The 23,466-nt window shown below is 33.0% G+C and overlaps 1 long non-coding RNA gene across 1 annotated transcript; it reads left to right on the top strand.

Moving 5' to 3' along the window:
* The first annotated feature begins 4,437 nt into the window (after positions 1-4,437).
* LOC133178962 (uncharacterized) lies at positions 4,438-23,410 on the top strand. The gene is made up of 5 exons (XR_009720079.1): positions 4,438-4,539; positions 7,462-7,681; positions 11,590-11,689; positions 19,206-19,290; positions 23,251-23,410. It is a non-coding gene; the product is annotated as an uncharacterized LOC133178962 (long non-coding RNA).
* Positions 23,411-23,466: the final 56 nt, after the last annotated feature.

The following is a 23,466-nucleotide window of genomic DNA, read 5'->3' as shown; positions in this document are numbered from 1 at the left end:
ATCAAAGTCAATGCCAAAATTGTTGGTATCCAAAGGAAGGCCTTGTCACTAGGAATATATATATATATATATATATATATTTATATATATATATATATATATATATATATATATATATATATATATATGGTTGTGCCATTTAGGAGACCGCTCATATTTATATATTGGCATTAAGTAGCCTCGTAGAATAAGTAGACCAAAACCGGTCGCCTTAACATTTTGACCCTCTCTGAACAGAAAATTAATGACTTTTTAAAATTAAATTGACAATAGTTAAATTTAGTTTAGTATATTTTTGTCCCTTAAATACAAAAAATATGCCAAAAATTTATGATTATAGAAATTTTTTAATTTAAATTTCAAGCAACGTATATATTGGTATTATTATATATCGTCATTATGTAGACCAGCTAAAACTTGCAAAATTAAGTAAGATCTGCTATATATGTCTTATTTCTCCTAGTATTTAGTTTTAGATATTGTTCTCCCACTAATTTTGGGTATGTACAATTTGCTAAATAGAATAAAACTTTTTACGAGAAAATGAGCTTTAGAGTTTCGTGTTCATCAACTTCAAGGTTTTCGTGCGCAATGCCTTCCGAAAATTTTCGGAAATCCTCGGTATCCTTTACGACCTTCGGAGAAATAGGAGTCAGACAAAATTTTGGTAAGTAATAACAAATTATGATTTTTTAAAAATACTTATTCATGATACATTGACTATATATTATGCACCCAATATCTTGCGGTTAACGTCTGGTATTTATTCATTGATAAAGACTTGCGTATACTTATTAGCATGGAGGAAATTCGAATTGTAGTTTACCAACAGCGTGGTTTCAACAGATCGTTTGTTTGTTTTGAACATATTTTATTGACATAAGCAAATGGATCAGAAACAAGTTCTTACAACTTACTGGTTCGTAACAATTGATTACTTGAACAAAATAATTGTAATCTGTGCTTATTCATAAATATATACTTAATATTAGGCTGGTGGTATCGTTCTTGCGGAGATAAATTAAATATTTGATAATTTACCTGAAATACTAACTCTAATTTCCTATTATACAAGGGGTAGGTAGGGCTGGAAATGGGAGAAAGGTGTTTCTAGGTTCAAACTTTTTTCACAGCCTAATCCAACCAGCCTTTCCTGAACAATTTTAATAGTAAAAGATTAATTGGGGGAGGGGAGGAGCCCCCCACCCCACCCCCTCCAACCACGATACCACATCTCTGATGTATATGGCAGCGGATACATGCATGCATATATGTACATACAAATTTATGTATCTGACAGCATCCCTCTTAGATTTCTTGTACATAAAACATAAAGTTGATTTGGACAAGCCCAATATAGCAACAATTTTGAAATATCTTTAAAAATAAAGAGGAATTAAGGGCTACAAACTGCTAAAAAATTCAAAGGGACCAGATTAATATTTTTAATCGGGTTAGAAGTGGGGTTTGGGTGCAGGATGTGTGGAAATATTTTGTGGTGTTACCGTGTATATTCCATATATGTAAAAAGGCTGTAGGCTACACATCATTTTTTTTAAGGATAGAAATTTGGTTGAAAAGGGGGGGGGGGGGAAGTTGATGATAAATGTTATCTATTAATTTCATTTTGTTGCAAATGCCAAAAAAAAAAAGAAGCATTTTTGACAATGTGCATTTTTGTACCCATACTTACAGTCTAACTTTCTGTTTAATGACAAAAATAATCCTATAACTGGAAATAAAAATTAAGCCAAAATTCAAGTGTTATATTAGACTAGTTCTGCATCAGCCTCCTTGCTTACCCATTATTTGTGCCTCAAGTTAAATCTGTGACATCACACTAGCCGACACATTACATGTAGTAGAAAGTAATAATATTATTATACGCCAATGATATTCTAATCAATCTATTACACTGTACCTTTTGGCATGAATGGAGGATTAATTAACAGGTTATATCAGAGATGAGCATATCAGTTAATAGTTATATGTATTACACTTTCCATGATTGAGTAACAACAGATATACTGTATAATTCTTGCAATATTTTTTCTATAATAGTAGACTCAGTTAACATCACCACCGTCAGCACTGCTGATTTGATTTCCCAGATTTTATTAGAGATCTACAAGTACCTTTACAGGTCACTTAATTAGTACATGTACATGTACATGTATCTCAAATTCTCATTTGGGCAAATGAGAATTTTGCCTTTAACAACTTAAATGACTCAAAAATGTATTGCATGTTCAACATGATCAAGGCAAATTATTTCTTTTATCATGAATTTATTCTAATTTTATGGGAGAATATATTTATAATTATGAAAGTACTAGTAAATCAGTCTACACATAAGTAAGAATTACCTCAACTTTTTTTCCTTTTTTTCTTTTTTTTAAAAGCTTGTCAAGGAATTTTTGGTTGTTAGTGCCCCCCAAAGAAAATGCATGGCTGTCCCTCCTCCCCCAAACTGAAATTGCTTCTTACGGGCCTGTATTTATTGATTTTTTTTTTAATGTTTCATTTATTTATAAACCTATTAAGTGTTTCATTTTGAAAAGAAATATTAGAAGATAATCTTAATTTGAAAAAGAAGTTGAAATTAAATAATAAAAGAGACCCGAAGAAAAATTGCTTGTTGTCAAGCTTGAACAAGTCCTGATTCATATGAAACAGATCCTGATCAATTTAAGCATTTTTTTTTTTTTTTTTTTTTTTTTTTTACATATAATGAAAAAGATATTGTTTATCTTATGCAGTTGTCATGGAGAAATTAACTTGCTTATACTCTCAATTTAATTATAAAACCATATAACAAGCAATATTTTTTTTATTTTAATAAAATTGGTATGCAGAGTCTACATGTATTACTTGTATATCTACATATGTAGATTAGAAACTTTCGGTCGGGTTCAGTTTAATTTTGATCGGGTTAGTTAATACATTGTTGAGTCTTTTGATCAGCATGGACATGGTTTGATGGTATGATAATATTTTTACAGTTTCAATTTCTAAACTTTCCAGGAACGCAGCTAGGTTAAGGACTCCCATATCTACGTCAGCCTATGCAGTGGTTTGGGAGAGCTATTATGACGTCACGTTAAAACAATACAAATGAATCTCGATGAATAAATACTATAATGTTCTTTTTAAAACACACGAAATACTTTCGTTTCTCATAAATGTTATAAAGATAAATGGATGTGCAACTTATCTTGCCATAATAGCACTTAGCGTATGCAGAATGAAAGCCAGCTTGATCTCGCTGTACTTACTAAGATGACGTCATTTCTTAGTTTGACACGCAGTTTCTCTGTATTTGAGGCGTGGATCAAACTTTTATCGTGGCTTGTAAAAATAAAAATAAATACGAAACATGCGTAGTTAGACAAAAAGAGAGACATATATTGAAATATGTTAATCCACATTTTATTGTCAAACTAAATTGATAATGTGTAGACTTTATATATAGCCGCATGGAGCACATTTGTACAGTAACGTGCTAGAATGAGGGGTCCAGCCCCTCTAAAATATCAAAAGTTCAAGGATATCCGTTTCACTATAAATTCTGAATTTTTAAACACATGTAGCCATTATTCCTACTGTTCCGAAAAGTGCTGGGAGCTGGTTGTACATTGTTTATTTATTCCGTAATCTAACATTATTCCAATGCGTATTACATTTTTGTCTGGGGTTTATAGAAAGACGGCTAAATTTTAAACAATTCTCAAGCATGAGGAAGTTGCTCCCAGCACTTTTCGGGTTAAGGAATTTGTCTCAAAGAAAACAAAATAAATTTTATAGCGGAAGAATGTCCGTATATCGTTGAACTTTTACGATCTTTGTAGTAGTACATATATGGTCCAATTTTAAACCTATCACGTGACAAACAGCTGATGTAAGCGATGTCACTTTGGCCGAACTCAGCAGAGACCCGATATATACAAATGCAATTACCACAATTCACATTTATCAAAACTACTGCTGTTAAAAAAAATATTAAAAATTGTATTTATTTTCCCTGAATATATAAATGCGTATATTTCATGGGCGTCCTTAACCTAGCTGCGAAAGTTTCCTGCATTTTGTACAATGGCTATTTATATGCCGTATATTTTCCCATGATATTTTTTTTTTTGAAATTATGTTTTAAAATTCTGACCAGATTTCTGAGGAAATTTTTAACTGCCTATGGTGCATCTTCGCTAGCCAAGGGTTTCTGATACGCTACCCTCCTCATAAGTTTATGAGGAGAGTAGCGTATCAGAAACCCTTGGCTAGCGAAGATGCCTAGGGTGAGATTTATGACAGTCTGAGACATATAAAACCAAGTCTCTGAATAAATTAGATTTTGTTGACTTGTTTGCATTTATGCATTTATTTTTATTATAGTGTGTTCGGTACCACATTACATGCGAGAATACCTTCTCCAGTATGTTGGAGAGAAGATTAGCAAGAAAAAATCGCGTGAGAAAATGAGAAGTTGACAGAAAAAGATTTTTTTCATTATCGAAAGGGACATGTACAACATCCATAATGGTAAGAAAAGAGAATTATTTATAGTCATATTTATTTGTTTCTATGACGTTTCTTTCGATAACTTTTCACTCATATTGAAAAGCCAGCACTTGAGAACCAATACTCTGTACTCAGGACCCTTGAGCAGTGAGTAATTTTGTTCATGCCAGCACCTACTACAACATGGGACTTCAGTTTCATTTGAACACTGGTCTCCACATCCTGCAGTGGGATTCGAACCCCTTGATGTTAGGATCAACTCCTTTATCTGTGACTTTAAAGCAAACACTTAAACCACTGCTAGTCATATATGTATTCCTTATGATGTGAGCTAGCATTATGAAAATTACATGTGCTGTAGATCATAGGTTGCTACATAGTTCTTTGTATGTTGCGCTAAAAAATATGGTGTTCATCAATGATTCATTTTGGTGTGCGTCCTGCGTTAATTATGCACAAATTTTGCTCAGGACGCATTATTTTAATAAATGTGCATCCCAATGGACGCAGTAAATTTATAGAAGAACGTGTATTATTTGGTATAATCCGATTCTAGACTTGACTCATTGCATCATATCCATGTGCTAAGCGATATGCATGAACAATTTTAACAGGTATATATAAGGTTTCCAACAACAGGTCAGATTTCACAATTGCAGCCAATTAACCAGCAATTATCAGAAAATATTTGAAAGTTAGATAGCATAGTTCGATTATCACTGATTATGTCTATACTGTGAAGCGAATACTATACCTTTGTAAAAGCTATACATGTAACCTGTATCATTTTTTTTTTCTTACAAGCTAAGAAGTTTAAAATTTAATCATTTTTATTTCTGACTGTTTTTTCATTTCTTCTTAAAATTTCTTTGCTTCATTCTGCTTCTCTGCATTTTATGACTGATACATTACAATGTGTGAGATCATATGTACGATCTAAAAATAGAACCAAAGTGCACAGTTGACAATATAATATATTATATTTATGACACAAAATCATGTAGTCTTACTTGGACAATTGATAGTAAAATTATAAAACTACTCACAGCAACAATAAAGCATTTGCTCTTTCATGCAATAACTTTTTATATTTCACCAGAATTTCCTCTGTAATATCTAATATATGACCCTTGGATTTGGATGCACTGATTTTGTCATGGGATTCATTGTTGTCATTAAGGGGGGTCTTTTGGACCCATGATAACCATTTTCAAAATGAATCACTGGTTCATAGGTCTGGGACTAAAAGTTTATGAGGGCATACTATCTTAATATCACCCACCCATTATCGTCTGATCAGCATGATCAGTACTATTAAGCAGGAAAACAAATATTTGAAGAGACATACTGTAAAAATAATTTTGTAAGATCTTGGAAAACATGTAATTTTGGAAGTAGATTGACATATAAGTATATAATTTTTTTTGTGGATAACAGTTGATTAGGGTAGGTGCATGGTCACTGGTGTGATTTTGACCCATTATCTGATTATTTTTCATACTTAAGTTTTGTTCGAGTATATGTCAGTGTTTGTTATGTTACAACGTATTCTGGGTAATTTTCTCTATGGAATACCTTAATTTTTACAAGATTTCTTCTTTTTTTTAGAATTATTTACTGAATTTGCAAAATACATGTGTTCGACTTACAAGATACATGTGTTGGGTTATTGCTAGTTAGAACAATCTAACTGTGTCTAGAAACAAGCCCTCGATCACCACAGTTTATATGTCCCATATACTAGCAATGTAACATATTGGAAAGGATCCCCTCAGAAATGATTTTGAAGAATACAAAAAAAATTGCACTGAAAATAACTATCAAATTAATCATAACAAACCTTTTTGAGATTTTATATGCCTTTTAACCTAAAAAATAATCCATATAAGTAAGAAATTTCAACTCATTTTCTCAACCTTTTTTCCTCACTTCAAATTTACACGCCATGTTGAATTCGGAACTCTCTGGATTGTTCATAGAAAATGCAGTCAGTTCGAGTTATCAAACTTGCTTATTTTGCTACATTGCCAATACACGGAACGAATTCTATCGTTAAACCAGGTCCGTAGGACAATATCATTTTAATGATTAGAACGTTCTATCTAGGTTATTGAGATCACAGCAACAATATATAAACAAAATTAAAATTGAAATTATAATTCGCATCATCTCTTTTAAAAAAAAGAAAATTCATATCATTTTGTAAAACCAAAAAATATTGGTTTAAATATACTGACAATAAAAAAAGAGACAATAATTCTCAAATTATGAATAACTTTAAAACATTGAGTGCACCTACAAGCACAGATCCCATGATTTGTAATATAATGCACACACAGGCATGTAAACTGAAGTAAATCAAACATATAGATTTTCACTGATTAGCTAATATACATGTAGAACTAGTTTGAAACTAAATACTTGTACAAATACAAAAGAAAAAAATAATTATTTTCCAAGCAAATAAAATGAAGAAATTAAAAGTTTTTGATTTTATTTTGATTTAAAAATTATAAAAGAATATTTAAGTCGAACTTCATGAAAAAGAAAAGCTGAAATCAAAATATTTGTATCAATTTAAATGTCATGCTTGATAAATTTTGGAAATACTGACAGTTACACCCTTGCATAACACATATACATGACTAAAATTGTAAATTTTTAGAGACTTTGGATATGCATGGTGTCAAACTTTGTCTCATTTTAATATAAAATGAAAAAATTATAACCGATTAAAAATATTGTGATCTGTATTGTAGCATAAATATTGTGATACCTAATATAGTATATTTATTTAGATGTAGAATAGTAGACGGAAGTGTATTATCCCAGCCCTTTATATTTGCAGTGCAGTATAAAACAGTTCAATTATATAATAATGAAGTCAAGAGAATATGGACATGATTATATGTAAATTAATAGATTTTGTTTTCATTTTTGCAGGTGTGTCTGACGGAATTTGTCATTTCATTAATAAATAATGCTGATAAAGGTGCAAACTTAGCAATTGTGCCTAAAAAGTGACAGCTTTGACAAGGAAATATATCCATATATAACAGTTACTGGTACTGTCTGAATGCAGTGAAAGGATCCAGATGAACAGATGAAGAGATTAAGTACAATGTACATCAATTACTTGGATGAAGAGAATCTGCAACATGGGGTAAGGTATATTTGCTGCTTTATTAGTTATAAACTGTAAATAAATTGTTAGCAGAAAATAGACACAAAAGCTTTATTTAAAGGAAATCAGGGGTAAATACTAACTTTTAAAGCATGCAGATACTCAGTGATAGACTGATAGTTTGATAGTATCATAAAAACCAAAAGTACTTCAGTGACTTTGAATTCCTGATAGCCCTAGCTGTTAATGAACTAGCTGCCCATTACAGCCTTTGGCTGCTTATGGAGTCATGACTTGATTGTTGGGGGGGGGGGGGGGGGGGAGGAAATGAATTCCCAGTGGAGATGGGTATGAAGGTTAAAAATAGGGCCACAAAGAACCAGGTTATGGTGAGGCAGACTTGCCTCCTTACATTTTATTGTAATTATTTAACCCTTCACTCTTTATGAGTGAAATAATTCTCGAATGGGACATAAAACAACACTCAATCAATCGGTCACACTTCACTCGCTGTTTACAGCACTTGTTGCTCTGTACTGGGCACTACTGGCTCACTTAAGCAGGTTAAGTTTAGTTTGGTGTTTACTAGTCATTCCAATGATAAATAAGTCACAGGGATCGACATTAACGGTTGTCCGATTGCCCGGGACAAGTAAATTCTCAGTTCGGGCAAGTGAATCTTACGACGTACTTGTCTGATTGGGCAAGTGATTTTTTTTTCATAGAAATGTACATATTAATTTAGTTTACATTAATTTATATAAAAAAAAATAAAGAAGAAGGTACGGTTTTAGCTTTATCGTGCCCTAAAAATTTAATGTTTTCAAAAAATTTTGAAACTGGCTTAAATATTAGCTGAGTATATGACTTTGATAAATGAGGAAAGAATATGGCATGAAGGAGTGCCATTCTGGAAATATGATGTCATTAATTTGATGCATTTCTCTATTTAAACAGAAAAAGCCTCAAAATGACCCATTTCAAGGGTTATTTTCCTTAAGAAAATAGTGTCCACAGCTGTCGCCCACTTTAATCTTCGGATATGTTGTGTAAAATTCTTTGAAAAATCACATATCTCAAAATCTTTGTGGGCGATGCCTGTGGACAATATTATCTGAAAGAAAATTCCATTGAAAATTGGTAGTCTTCTGCAACTTTTTAAGAAAATACGGGAAAATGTATCAGTTTATGACGTCACAATTAGCATTTAGAAGGTCATGTGAGAAAAATGATTTGTATGATCTTTCTCCATGAAATTTCAATGATTCAAAAAGCATGAGCTTTAATTTTTTAACATCAATTTCATTTTTAAGAAAAACACAGGGCAAGATTTGTATTGAAACCGTACCTTGTTCTTGAAGACTTGATTTCTGCCAGGTACCTGACTGACAATGTTTTTGCATTCGGAGTTCCTTGTCAGCATTTTTAGCTCACCTGAGCTGAAAGCTCAAGTGAGCTTTTCTGATCACCCTTTGTCCGTCGTCCGTCCGTCTGTAAACTTTTCACATTTTCAACTTCTTCTCAAGAACCAGTGGGCCAATTTTAACCAAATTTGGTACAAAGCATCCTTGAGTGAAGGGGAGTTTAAATTGTTAAAATAAAGGGCCAAACTCCCTTACAAGGGGAGATAATCAAGAAAAGACAAAAATAGGGTGGGATCATTAAAAAATCTTCTTCTCAAGAACCACTGGGCCATAAAAGCTGAAACTTATGTGGAAACATTCTGGGGTAGTGTAGATTCTAAATTATTAAAATCTTGACCCCCGGGGCAAGGGCGGGGCCACAATAGGGAATCCAAGTTTTACATTGAAATATATAGAAAAAAATCTTTAAAAATCTTCTTCTCAAGAACCACTGGGCCAGAAAAGCTGAAACTTATGTTGAAGCATCCTGGGTAAAGTAGATTTTAAATTGTAAAAATCATGACCCCCGGGGGAAGGGCGGGGCCACAATAGGGAATCCAAGTTTTACATTGAAATATATAGAAAAAATCTTTAAAAATCTTCTTCTCAAGAACCATTGGGCCAGAAAAGCTGAAACTTATGTGGAAGCATCCTGGGGTAGTGTAGATTCTAAATTGTAAAAATCATGACCCCCGGGGGAAGGGCGGGGCCACAATAGGGAATCCAAGTTTTACATTGAAATATATAGAAAAAATCTTTAAAAATCTTCTTCTCAAGAACCATTGGGCCAGAAAAGCTGAAACTTAAGTGGAAGCATGCTGGGGTAGTGTAAATTCTAAAATTGTTAAAATCATGACCCCGGGGGAAGGGCGGGGCCACAATAGGGAATCCAAGTTTTACAGTGAAATATATAGAAAAAATCTTTAAAAATCTTCTTTTCAAGGACCACTGGGCCAGAAAAGCTGAAACTTATATGGAAACATCCTAGGGTAGTGTAGATTGTAAATTGTAAAAATCATAATCCCCGTGGGTAGGGCGGGGCCACAATAGGTATTACAAAAAGATCATCTGGTGAAGAACAGCAGGGCCAAAGTTATTCAGGTGAGCGTTGTGGCCCATGGGCCTCTTGTTGGATTATACGTTTCATTTGAAAATCAGGTTCGTTATTCTGTTTTCCCCTGGTAAATATGCTGTTCGTCTATTCACTGTCTAACATCTTTCTTAACTTCTTATTTGGACATCAGATTATTTATTTACTCAAAGAATATAAGTACAGTGTAACACGATGTATCCTGATCAAGGTGTGTTACGTAGCAACTATCTTCCTTCAGCGTTGTTTCACAGTTATCTCAGAAAATCACAATTCACAAAAGAATCCTACCAAAAAAAATTTTTAAAAATATGAATTTTATTTATTAAATGGAGGGTTATTGCTACATGTATATGGCAGTGTGTGTTAACAGGTTAAATTTACAAGGACAGTGGTATACATTTATGTACAAAGGCAGCATTTAAATTTTTTCAGGTACCTCACCTTGCCAAATTGACGGTAGTGTATTTGGTCGCATTTTTTCTTGTCATAACATTTACAGTAATAAAAAATTTCTTCTGAAGTTCTTTCCTTATTTTGGGCAACCAAGTTTTGAGTTCGGACAAGTCAAAGTTTGAGATCACTTGCCTGAAGGGCAAGAAAATCTGAAAGTTAATGTCTATCCCTGTAAGAACATTTTTTGTGAGTCGACTGCACAGCAGTGCAACACCTAGGGATCAATTTACCTGGCATCTGTCTGTCTGTCTGTCCATCTGTCACACCTTATATCTCGAGAATTGTAAGAGGTTTAATTGTTTTTGATATTTGGTTAATATTTTGCTTGGCACTGTGACTTTTCTTAAATACCATGGTTGCCAATCTTGTGACCCTTGAACTTACCTTTGACCTACTTATAAAAAAGTCAGTGCCAATATTCAGCATATTTTTGATAATTTAAAAGAGGTAAGTCTTTGCTATTTAGCATGTGCACAATTTGTCATAAATTATAATGAAAAATACCAGCATTACAGTTCACTTGACCTTGACCTTTGTTTTACTTTTCAAAAAATACTTTGAATGGTTAATTTAACTAAAATGTTTTGATTTTCTAGAAGTAGTGTTTTGATAATTAGCATTGATGAGCTCATGACACTCTACTTTGAAACTTTTTGATATCCAGTTATCACACAAACTAAAACTTAAATCCTATGAAAACAAATCGGGACCAGTATATCACAATGGGTGGTAATGTAGACTGATGACAATTGCAGTAAAGACAGCCTGAAATCTCTTTAGAAAAAAACTGTTGAAAAGATTGTTGACCATTATATGGTGACGTCTCTATTTTAGTGAAAAATTCTTAAACGGGATGTAAAACGACATACAATTAAACAATCAACATACAATTAAACAATCAATCCAACTACTGAGTGAGCTTTCTAGCTTGTGAACTACCAATTATGTCCAATTGGAAGTAATATTTGAATGTTTTAAAATGTGATTGTACATTGTAGGAAATAATGTTCCTGTAGAAAAGTCAAAGAATGTATACATGTGAGATTCTGAAGTAGCCGTACATGATGAGTAGGAATTTGAAGTGAATTATGGGAAAAGGTATGTAATCCATTAGTTTGCTTTAAAGTTAGTGATTTTAAATCTGAACACACTGTGTAAAAGGAATTTTTCCGCCATATTCCTTTATTCACGCTATATTGTAGGGTCCCTATATAAGCCACTCACTTAGTCACTGTTCAGTGTAATCTGTTGTCACCTGTCTGTATAGACAGACTGACGTATGCTACATAGCTTTCGGTAGCGACAAAAAATTACTGTGTACTTCTTTCACGGCAGGAGAGAAAGATGCCAATGAAACTTAAAACAGTTGCACAGGTCAGTGCAGTATACAAACATACACAAGTACACGCAACTGCAATAAAATAAATAAACAAAGGCAATGCAAGATAACCAGCATGAGCATGTGTCACCATTCCACTCCGATACCTGTGACAATAAAGCAGTCAGGTGTAACAAATGCGAAGAGTATACCCCGGTGCTGATATAGTAGATGATATATAATCGAATATGGTGTATGCCTATTTATGAGATGTGTTCAGCTTTAATTGATTGTTTTTCTCTGACAATATGTACCATAGGTCATAGTCTTTTATGGTATATACAGTGGCGCCATGTTTATCTGAACACTTCACCTTCCAGATGCTATTTTTCGGGAATAGATTTTTTCCATGTCATTCTGTCTCATTAATCCAGAAAAATGTGTTCCGCATCCGGACGGTCGATTTCTACTACAAAACGTAATAGTTCATTGAAAAATGACTTGTTTATCCGGACGGTAATTTTTCAAGAAATGACCTTTTCACACTTATCTTCAGGGGTTGAAATTTTCCTGGAAATCCCACTAGCCCAGGGGCTACTGATCAGGAAAAAATTACTAGCCCAAACTAACTAGCCCAACAATTTTTTTATGCAAAATGAAAACAAAAAGTTAAAGTTTTGAATGTTTTGGTGACAGAAACAAATTAAACTAGTTCTCAGTCAAAAGAAACCAGTCTTCATAGAAAAATGAAAGTAAACTGACGAGAATTTTTTTTCTGTTCTGCTAGTCCGACAGACTATCATTACATTTAAATAAGCTAGCCCCAGTCTTAAAATAACTAGCCCCGGGGCGTCGGGCTACCGTATATTTCAACCCCTGATCTTGCAGTAGTGTTAATTGTAGTAAAAACGTTGGCCATGCAGTCAGTTTGAAGGCGATACCTATGACCTACAAACAATAGCATCTAAAATTAGCGTGTATTTACCCCAATTAAATTACATGTCTAATATGAAGCTCGAAGAATTTAGCTTACACCAGTACACTGTGCATTAATTAAATAAGAAACAGTTCAAAATTAATCAATATTATTTTTAACAAACTTAAGCCAAAGAGGCATCCGGATCAACAAGGCGCCACTGTATATATTATATAATACATGCATATAAATGTACTTGCTATTAACAGTGAGTACAATAAAATTTTCCCATTAAGTATATTGATTTTTATCTGTGTGGTTTACTTTATGCCCAATTATCAGCAGTTTCCTTAATGGCCATATTTAAGTATAAGAACTAGGTTGCTATAGCAGACAAAAGGTAAATATAAAAATCTTAAGTGCAAGGTACTTTATCACTCATTGAATGTTAATTAGGGCCTGCATGAAATGTTAAAGCTATATAGGATTCACATTGTCTATCTATATGTCTTTCAGCCAGCAATTAACACTTCAGTTGTGACACAATAAACAAGTTTTAATTTATGCAGTGTAATACTATACAGGGTATTGATGCATACAGTAAATGAGATCATTAGAATGGTGTATTTATATACTGTATATACTTGATATCAACAATTTTTCTCAGTGGTCTACTTTATGCCCGATTATAAGTGGTCTCCTCAATGGCCATATTTAAGTATAACATATGTATAAGTACAAGTTGCTATAGCAGACAAAGGTAAATATAAAAATCTAAGTGCAAGGTACTTTATCACTGATGGAATGTTAATTAGGGCCTGCATGAAATGATAAAGCTCTATAGGATTCACATATTGTCCATCTTTATGTCTTTCAGTCCAGCAACACTTCAGTTGTGACGCAATAAATAAGTTTTAATTTGATATGCAGTATAATATAATACAGGGTATTGATGCATATAGTGAATAAGATCATCAGAATGGTATATTTATATATAGTATATACTTGATATCAAGGGTTAATTCAATTTACTCAATTTTTCTCACTGGTCTACTTTATGCCTAATTATAAGTGGTCTCCTCAATGGCCATATTTAAGTACATGTATAAGTACAGGTTACCATTGAAGACAAAATGCATATACAAAACTCTAAAGACCATGATACTTTGATACTGATTGAATGCTGATCTGGACCCTTGAAAAGCACTTACTCTTAGTCTTATTTATATGACAATGTGTGGTTTTGATATAAGTTAACTGAATTACTTAGGTAGCCATGGTAACATACAGTCCCTGAAACGTTCTACTTTCCCACTTGAACGGTGAGCGAACGCTGAACGAACGCAGAGCGAACGGTGAGCGAACGCAGAGCGAACGGTGAGTGAACGATGTGTGAACGCTGAACGCAACTTGGTGAACGGTAGGTGAACGCTGAACGGTGAGCGAACGCAGAACGTGAACGGAGCGCGAACGCGAGCGCAAAGTGAACGGTGAATGAATGGTGAACGCAAAATGAATGATTTATTCGGAATGCCTCTGATCTTTTCCATGCATTGTATCTATTCTATTGTATTCTAATGTCAGGCGGAAAATAAATAAATATTCAAAAATTGTCCTGAGAAAGATGAAACATGCACATTTAGTAAAACTATTAATTAAGTTTCTTAAAATATTTTCTGCACATATGTATGATGTTTAAATTCAGTTGTTTAATCACACGATTTTTATCGCTGTAAAACATTGTCATTGTTACCGAACGCTGTAGTTTAAAAAATAAAATCATTCTAGTTGTAAAATAAATATGTTTATTCTCATTTGATATATAAAACCATTACAAATAATGATTTTCGAAGAGTACATTACTGACTTATAGAACGAATTACAACGGTTGTAACAACCATACATGTATTTCCGTGTCAAGGTATTTCCGTGTGAAATAATGAGAAAAAAATTTAAAAAAATATTTTACTAGTCTGTGGACGTATTGCATGTATACCCTCATATTTAGAAAAAAAATTAATGCAATAATATATTTATGTGTCTTTTCATTTTTTTTAATGATGATTTATTCAGCAGACTTCTACATGTATCTATAAACAATTCCCCGTGATTATACTCGGACAAGGTGATACAAAGAAGCATTCATATTATTTGTTATAGATTAAAATTTCAGAACTTGGTATTTAAGTAATACGTGTTATAGTTTTGATTAAACGTACAAATGAGAGAGAGAGAGAGAGAGAGAGATAATGTTTTAGCCCCCCTTTTCACAAATGCATGTACATGTACCTGTATAAACGAAAACTCTTAATTTTTATCTAAATATCTCAGGCAGTGAAAGTAACCTTTTTTTATTTATCAACAAATTCACTTTGTTTGACAGTCATAATCGTTTTTTTATTTTCCTGCTTCAAGTTCACACGAAGTCCACGCGCTTGTCCTGTCAATCAAAATCATTCGACACTGTGCAGCCAGGTGTGAAAGTTTCGTCACACCAAAGGCGAGGTGCTACACTGTAGTATTTCCAAGAAGTTTTACATGTTTTATCATTTCTAGATCTGATTCAAATTTTTCCAATAAATAAATAAATTAAATACATTTGGCATAAACACTTCGAACGAATTTGAAACATACTCCCTGGCGAATTTAAAATACCACCGTCAGCGCGTGTATAGTTTGAACTACTATTGTTTAATGACTTTTTTAGATGCATGTTTGTTCTGAGACTGAAATTTTTGTGCTACAAAACGCGTTAACTTCTTTTTAAATATTAATTCAAAATATACTGGAAATACTGACTAAGTGACCGATCTACGTGGAAAAAGGGGGGGGGGGTCTTAATCATATTGAATGGCAAACATATAAAGTTATTGTGAAGAAAGGATTTTTTTCTCTCTAACAGTAGAATTTATATATGAATTGTAGTATACTACATTAAATAAATATTTTTTTAACCACACTTAATTTAATTCGTTCCAAAGATATTTAATTAAGTGGATATCCGCAGTACTATTTATAATTCTCAGAACTAGTTCTAATAATGTATTTCTATAATAATTGAAAAAAAAAAACGTGTTAGTAATAAATACTTTCTAATTTTCCTGCAGTTGCTAAATTAAATGACATGGATTATTATCTCTCCATTAACGACTTGTCGTCTTTAACATAACAGTAAAATGTTGCAGTGCTTGAAGTACCCCTATATTGCCCGTATTTAAATTAATTTTTCAGCATCGTTCTGCAAAGGTACATACTTATAACAACATTTATTTTCCAGAGTAATTCAAATAATAACCTAGCAGCTAAGTTAGAATAATAATAATAAAGCATATTGTAGATAATTTATTCCAATAAAATAATGATCCTTTAAAAACGATATGTGAATTATTAAATTTGAAATCCCGTAAATCCTTACTTCCAAAAAAGATAAGTCCTTTCACTTTGGAGTTCCGAATGACAGTGAAGACTGAACGATAAGTGAACGCTGAACGCAAGGTGAACGCAAAGTGAACGAACGGAGAGCGAACGCTGAACGCTTTGTGAACGGTGAACGCGAGCGCACGGTGAACGCAGAACGCAAGACTGTGAACGGAGAGCGAACAGTGAACGCACGGTGAGCGAACGGAAAAATGGGAAAGTAGAACGTTTCAGGGACTGTATTTCTATCTGTTTTTGTATGTTTTTGCATGAGCAAGGGCTTGGGTCATGCATAAACTTTTCACATTTTTCAACCTCTTCTCAAGAACTACTGGACCAGTTTAAATCAAACTTGTCACAAAGTCTCTTTAAAATAAGGATGGCAATGATTAACTGGTTTATTAACTATTGAGAAAGATCATAACCAGTTGAAATTTTCATAACCAGTTTTGTAACCAGTTACAATTTACATACTAACCACTTAGTAGATAGTAGGGATGGCAATCGAATACAGAATTGCAAATCGGTTAACCGCAAAACGTTCCGACCGATTAACCGGTTAATCGTATCAAACTACACAATGTCATTTTCTTGACTTTTTTCAAGTAGCTCTGTTCCTATGCCCAAGAAGTCTTAAAAAAAGATGTTAGAGGTCAAAATCATTCTATTTGTCTTTAATCTTGATCATAAAACTACGCGCATATTTTTTTTCAATAGACAAGAAAAAATTCAGAAAACCATGAACCATGCCTGAGATATCGTGGATAATTTTCCAGAGTGGATGTCACACAAGTTCATTCTTCATTATCACCATAATCAAAACTAAGTCTAAAATGTATCACTTAATTTACAATGTTTGTATTATAATTTAATGTGATAGATAACTGCAAAAGATACACACACACCAATTCACGGTGCTCAACGGTGATTATTATCATTAAAGATTAGAGGACAGTCAGGGTAACGACATGATGTTTTAACAGTAATTAACATATCTCAGACTGACCAATTACCCGCAGTTGTAATCTGGAGAGCCATAATGATCTCCCAATCAGCCTAAATAAATAAATGAAAACGCTAAATTAAACGTTTAGGTAGGAATTTCTATTTTGAAAATGAATTTTAGTACATTGCCTTCAGATTTACATATATTATAATATTTTTTTGACTAATCGATTGCAGATTTTCTAACCAATTGCCATCGTTCCGACCGAGTTATCGGTTAACCAGTTAGAAATTGCCATCCCTAGTAGATAGTTTTTGTCAATGAGTATTTGTATTTACTTTTTCAATAATATTTTCAGTTTTTGAAATAAAACTTGTAACATGTTTCAAACTGAAATGTGACAATCAAGCAGTTACCATACATGTATCTTGCCGAATGTAATATGCATTGGTTTAAATATGCACCCCCTTTTTCAGCCTATAGCTTGGGGAAAATTGCAGCTCGGTTGTAAAGATTATTTGCTACAAAATCTTATTTCCTACAGGGCACAAGTTATTTAAACATTAAGATTTTAACAGACTTGAAATTTCTTTGACAATAACTTAAAGATAAGTCACTTGACATATGATAAGCGTTTGATATGTTGTAATCAACACACACCCAAAGCTTAAAAAAATGAAGAAATAAGGTTATAAATCGACCTCTCAAATATGAAACAGGGCTCTCAATTGTCTATAATTGGGGCCGTTCAAGGGCCCCACTCCCAATTCAAAAAAGGTACCTTTTTTCCCAATTAGTGTGTTAATTTTCCCAATAGTCATTTCTCCCAAAAATTAAAGAAAATATAGCTGGATATATACCGGTAATAACTTAACTTGCTATTCATATTCCTCTGTTTTATAAAACAAATTTAGTTGATAGCGAAGACCGGAAACCCAATATATATGATTTTAAAGTACGTATAATGGTTATTCCAAAATTTCCTAAAAGGTCTTTATTTTCCCAATCTTTACAGCCCGGCCCCATTCCCAAAAAAGCAGTGTTAGAGCCCTGTGAAAATGAAAACAATTATATGTACAGCAAATAAGAAGTGCCCTATCTTGTAAAAAATGTGATTGGAATAGATAGACCATTTCTTTATCCAGGTGAATATCATTACCGCTACATTTTCAAAATGGTAATTATTTACCGCTACATACTCATTACCGCTGCAAAAAATGTACACATTACCACTACATTTAAAAGTTTAATTACGAATACATTGCCTCTTTCATTAGCCAATGGATTATGCATGTACAGATTGATACAAAGTACATGTACAACATATCCAAGCATAAGACCTTTTTCCACTGCTCACCATGGGAGACAAAAGTACGGCTTAACAGGGTGGCTTTTTCCCACTTTTTTATTAGTCCCCTACCGGTGAAACCAGAGGGAATTATAGGTTTCTTCTGAGTCTGTCCATCTGTCCCTCTTTCAGTCTGTCCCATTTGTTTTCCGCACTTTTTTGTAAACGCTTGCAGATATTGAGCTGAGTTTTGGTATGTAAGTGTATCTTGATGAGTTACAGTTCAAGTTTGCATTTTGTTATGCTTCTGAATCAATGATTTTTAATGGAATTGTGGCAATTCAATTTTTAGTGGGAACCAGATTACACTTGCCGGTAGGGGACTAGTATTGCTAATGCAATACTCTCAGAATGCTTGTTTAATCTTAATTATAGTAGGTATTTAAGTATGCAAGTACAATACTGTACATATAAATGCTTGTTCAAAATAAAGTTTTTCTCGTAATTTCAGCCCAATGCAACAAAAACTAAAAATTCAAGAACCTATTGGTAATTAATCTGATGTTTTTTAAATAGATTGATCGAAAGTACATGCAATATAATTCGTACTATATAAAGGTACAGTGTTTAATTGATTTGTTCCAAAAAAGAGCAATGACCATATCACCAATGCTAATGTAGTGGTAAATATTTTTAATATTTAATAAGTTCCACATTTTTTTTTCACAGTGAAATGGTAAAAAAGAAACTGCTAGCGCTACTGTGCAGACTACCATCAATCAACATGATCAACAAAATCAAGTAATCCTTCTGAGTAAGTGACCTGTAGTATTATCTGTTTTCACCTAGGCCAATATGAAAAGGATGAAAGTTATTAATTACTCAATACACAAGTTTGGAGATTATAGCTCTCCAACAAGAGAAACACAAAAAAGTAGCCATATCAGCGTGAAAGTGGCAGAGATTGTTCATAAAGTATACACAATCATGCATAAATAAATGTCAGAATGATGGCTTAATTAGGGCCTTTTAAAATGTTTTTGATATTAAAGAAAGATTATACATGCATATAATGTCAAGCAATGATGATTTTGGTGATCATATTGAGCTATACTTTAGTAATACAGGTTTTTGGATGCTTGAGTCTCTGATTGACAATAATCTATGTAGTTTTTGGAGACCAGGTCTTCCAATAATCTGTCAGAATTCCCATAGGTACCAATTGCAACCTGTTATTAGGCTAGCAGACCTCTTTTTATATTCATATGAATCAGAATTTATTCAAAATCTTACACATGAGAAGAAGAAAACACTTGCTGTGGTCTTGAACTCGACATTGAGATATATCGATGATGTATTATCAATTAACAATAGTTATTTCCATTCATATATCAACTCTATATATACCCCAGTGAGCTTGAAATAAAAGATACCACAGAGTCTGACACATCTGTTTCATGTTTGGATATTATTTATTTCCATCCCTAATTAAAATTTTATAAATTGATTATGTACATGTAATATTAAATGCATGTTTCTTGGAAAGTAATGTTTTAAGTGTTTCCTTACTGCTCTTAAGGATTTTCATGGTATATCAGATTCTTGTTTATTATCCTTTTCTAAGTGTTACTTTTCTCTAAGCAGTAAACAGTTTTGCCCTGACGTAATAATCTCTCTCGGGTGTTTTCATAAAAGGTAATATATTCTCTATGCACTTCCGTTGCGTTTACCTAAGGATTTTTTCAACGCACTGACTGCAATGCTGTTTAAGGATTAATTGTGGGATTCTTACGAGATGCAGAGCCAATCCGATAGCATGAACTAAGACAGAAATATATGTAGAGACAGTGTGAACCGACATTTTAGGTTAATTAAAATAAAATAAAAACATGTTTTTAAACCCAGAAAGACCAGTGGGGGTACAACGTAAACAAACCGGAGTGGCATACCTTTCTCTCTTATAATGTATAGTGGGGTATTTTTTGTGTGGAACGATATGGGGGGGGGGGGGGGGGGGAGGCCTGTCCACAAGTACCTGTGGATTTGTTTACGTAAACACAGACACCTGCTTGGAATGCATTTTCAGCACAATATCGTAAAATGCTTAGGGTTATAGGGAAAATAAAATAAGGGACTTAATTTTTAATTTATACCAATCAAATAACAATTAAAATACAGACTATACTTAAATACTTATAAATAAAGCTTATATGTAAACTGAATTTCCCAAGAAAATTAAAAGTTGTATCCTACTTTTGTTTTTGAAATAATACGAATATTTTAACTTTTTAAACTTTTTCTTTGGAATAGTTGTGCTGTGAAAATAAGAGATACATCCGCATTTTTGGGATAGGGTTTTATCCATAGGAGCTGCATTTTTCTCGGGATTTTCCCCCCAAAGGATCACTTCCAGGTAAATATATGCGTTGACCTATAGGGCCGATATTGGTTTCATTCTTTAGAAAAAGCTTATCGATATCCGTTCCGGTCGCTGACTTTAGACCACATGCGTGTAGTTTCTTGTTTCTCATGTATCGTTTTAGTTCTAGTCAACTGTGTGTTCATATGACCCTACATCGGTATTTACATATACATCCTTTGTATGAGGGTCCTTACTTGATGCCTGGGTAATGGCAATGGGAGATAAAACGTTAACTGACCTTACCACGTTCTTTTCTAATCTGTAAACCTTCCTCCTGCATTTTTGACATAACATGTTGCCAATGCACTCAATTTTCCCGAGGAATGAACTGCATCTACTCTGCATAGCGCAGTATCTCTCCCACTGGCACAACACTACTACTAACCTGAGATGTTCTTGAAAGACAAACACAGCAATTTTTGCTCGTCATGATTTTTTTTTCGTGACACCTGCAGTATCGAGTAACACAAAGTGAATGATTCGTGTCCTCGAACAAAGTGTGCTTACACTGAGGTATACAGTTCCGGTTGATTGCGTTTAATTAAAGAGAATTTATAATCTGCATTTCCATAAATGTCTTTTATATCAACAGCAAACACACATTTAAAGAAGAAAGTGGAAGTAAAATGCAAAAGCCTGTATAAAAAATTAAAGTTCGTGTTTATACAGGTGTAAAATTTGAAAAAAAAAAATAATAAAAGTGTGCCAACAGGTGGATTTGAACCAGGACATAGAAAAAGGTCCATTCTAAGAATCTGCGGCCTATTTCTCTGCGCTATAATGACTATGAAAATGCACTCCATAAATGTAATCCAGTATGATAGAACTAGGTTTTTCGCATTTTTTTGTAGGTTTTTCACGAATTTCGACCCTAAGGCAGGGGTGCCCCTAAAAAAATCTTGTTTTAAATCATTCTTTAGATCAAAATCTATCAAAATTTCATTATTTAATTTAGGGGCAGGCCTGCCCTGAAGGACTTCTATGCCAAAATTCACGTAAAAATTAGTGCTTTAACGGACAAAATACTGTTTTGACCAACTTTGGAGGTTAATTTCAAAGTTGCAAATAAAAAAAAATTACGTTTAAAATGCAAATTTGAAAAATTTAGACAAATATACAATAGAAAACAACTAAAGAACATTGATTTTTAAATGTGACTTTTTCCGGAAAATAGTTCTTTCCTATAGGTCAAATCTTTTGTTATAATGAATACATCCTTTGGGGGTGTGTCTATTACAAGACTATGGCCTTTACACGTGACAATATGGTACTTCGTCAATATATCTAAATGTTAAAGGCAACAGCATGTATTTTCTTCTTCTCATGTATAAGATTTTAAATAAATTCTGCTTTGTATGAATACAAAAATAGGTTTGATAATAAAGGAGTACAATTGGTACCTATGGAAATTCCAAGAGATTTTTGGAAGACCTTGTGTCTAAAAACGACATAGATATTGTCAATCAGAAACTCAAGAATCTTTTTAATATCAACTTCAGAGTACTTGTGTGTACAATCAGTGTTTTTTACATCCATACAAAAAACAAAAAAGCATACCAAGGGTGATAATCTCAAAATTTAAGCATTGATCTGTTCGAAATAATTTTTTTTATTGACATACGTTTAAGGATAAACAACAATACTTGATATCGCGATTACTGAAATTAGCGGAACTCTTTCACAGAGGTAGGAAATGTCTGTTGGATGGGGGCAGTGTACTATTGAATGCAATGCATGATTGATCATTGTGGAATTTATAAGGACTGATAAGAAAGAAATCCTAGAGAAATATCTTGCTAAACATGCGCTGAACCAGCCTAATAAATTTTTGAGAGGAGCTAGTCCTATATGTTACATTTTTTACAATACTTTTTACTAAGCGGACTTTTCTTATTAAATTCTAAATGAAAATCGTTACTTTTGAAAGTTGATAAAATACTCTAAACTTTCCTTATTTGACAATCTACTATTTGGAGTTCAACTCTTGGCAATACATTGTAGTTTGGGCATAATGATTGTTCGAATCATTCCATTGTCACCACTGTAATGTTATGCCCCAGAAATCTTGTGAGATTTAGAGCTTCCTCGACTCCCATGCTAAAGAGCGGTTGTAAGTTAGAAAACTGCGAGATACTCGCAATACTGGTACTTTTAATTCAATTCACATGTGCTTTGAAATGCATTCACAATTCTTTATAAAGTTGGTGACATTATGTATGAAAATATCATAAAGTCTAGTTACATGTTTAAACTATGCTTGTGGTATGCATTTTTTTTTTTCTTGAACAGTAAAGGAAGGGATGAGAGAGTTCATTGAGTGCCATAAACTTTCATTTATATGTTATTTTTTAGAGATGGAGTACTACACAAGCACAATTTTTTAAAGAAAGAAAAGTCAATGGAATGAAAGCCAAAGAAAAGTGGAGTGAATTGTCACTCATTATATTTTAGATTTAATGTGGACATGGTCATTGTTTTAGTTATGTCATAACCTTCTTATCAATTTTAAGCAGTGCAGACAGATACATTTCTTATTGCTTTGAATAGAATAAATTATCAAAAAAGTTT

This window comes from Saccostrea echinata, unplaced genomic scaffold (assembly GCF_033153115.1).
Source record: "Saccostrea echinata isolate AGI-Se365-2 ecotype Australia unplaced genomic scaffold, CSIRO_AGI_Sech_v1 ptg000004l, whole genome shotgun sequence".
Lineage (NCBI taxonomy): Eukaryota > Metazoa > Mollusca > Bivalvia > Ostreida > Ostreidae > Saccostrea > Saccostrea echinata.
This window is presented reverse-complemented; position numbering and strand designations above follow the sequence as displayed.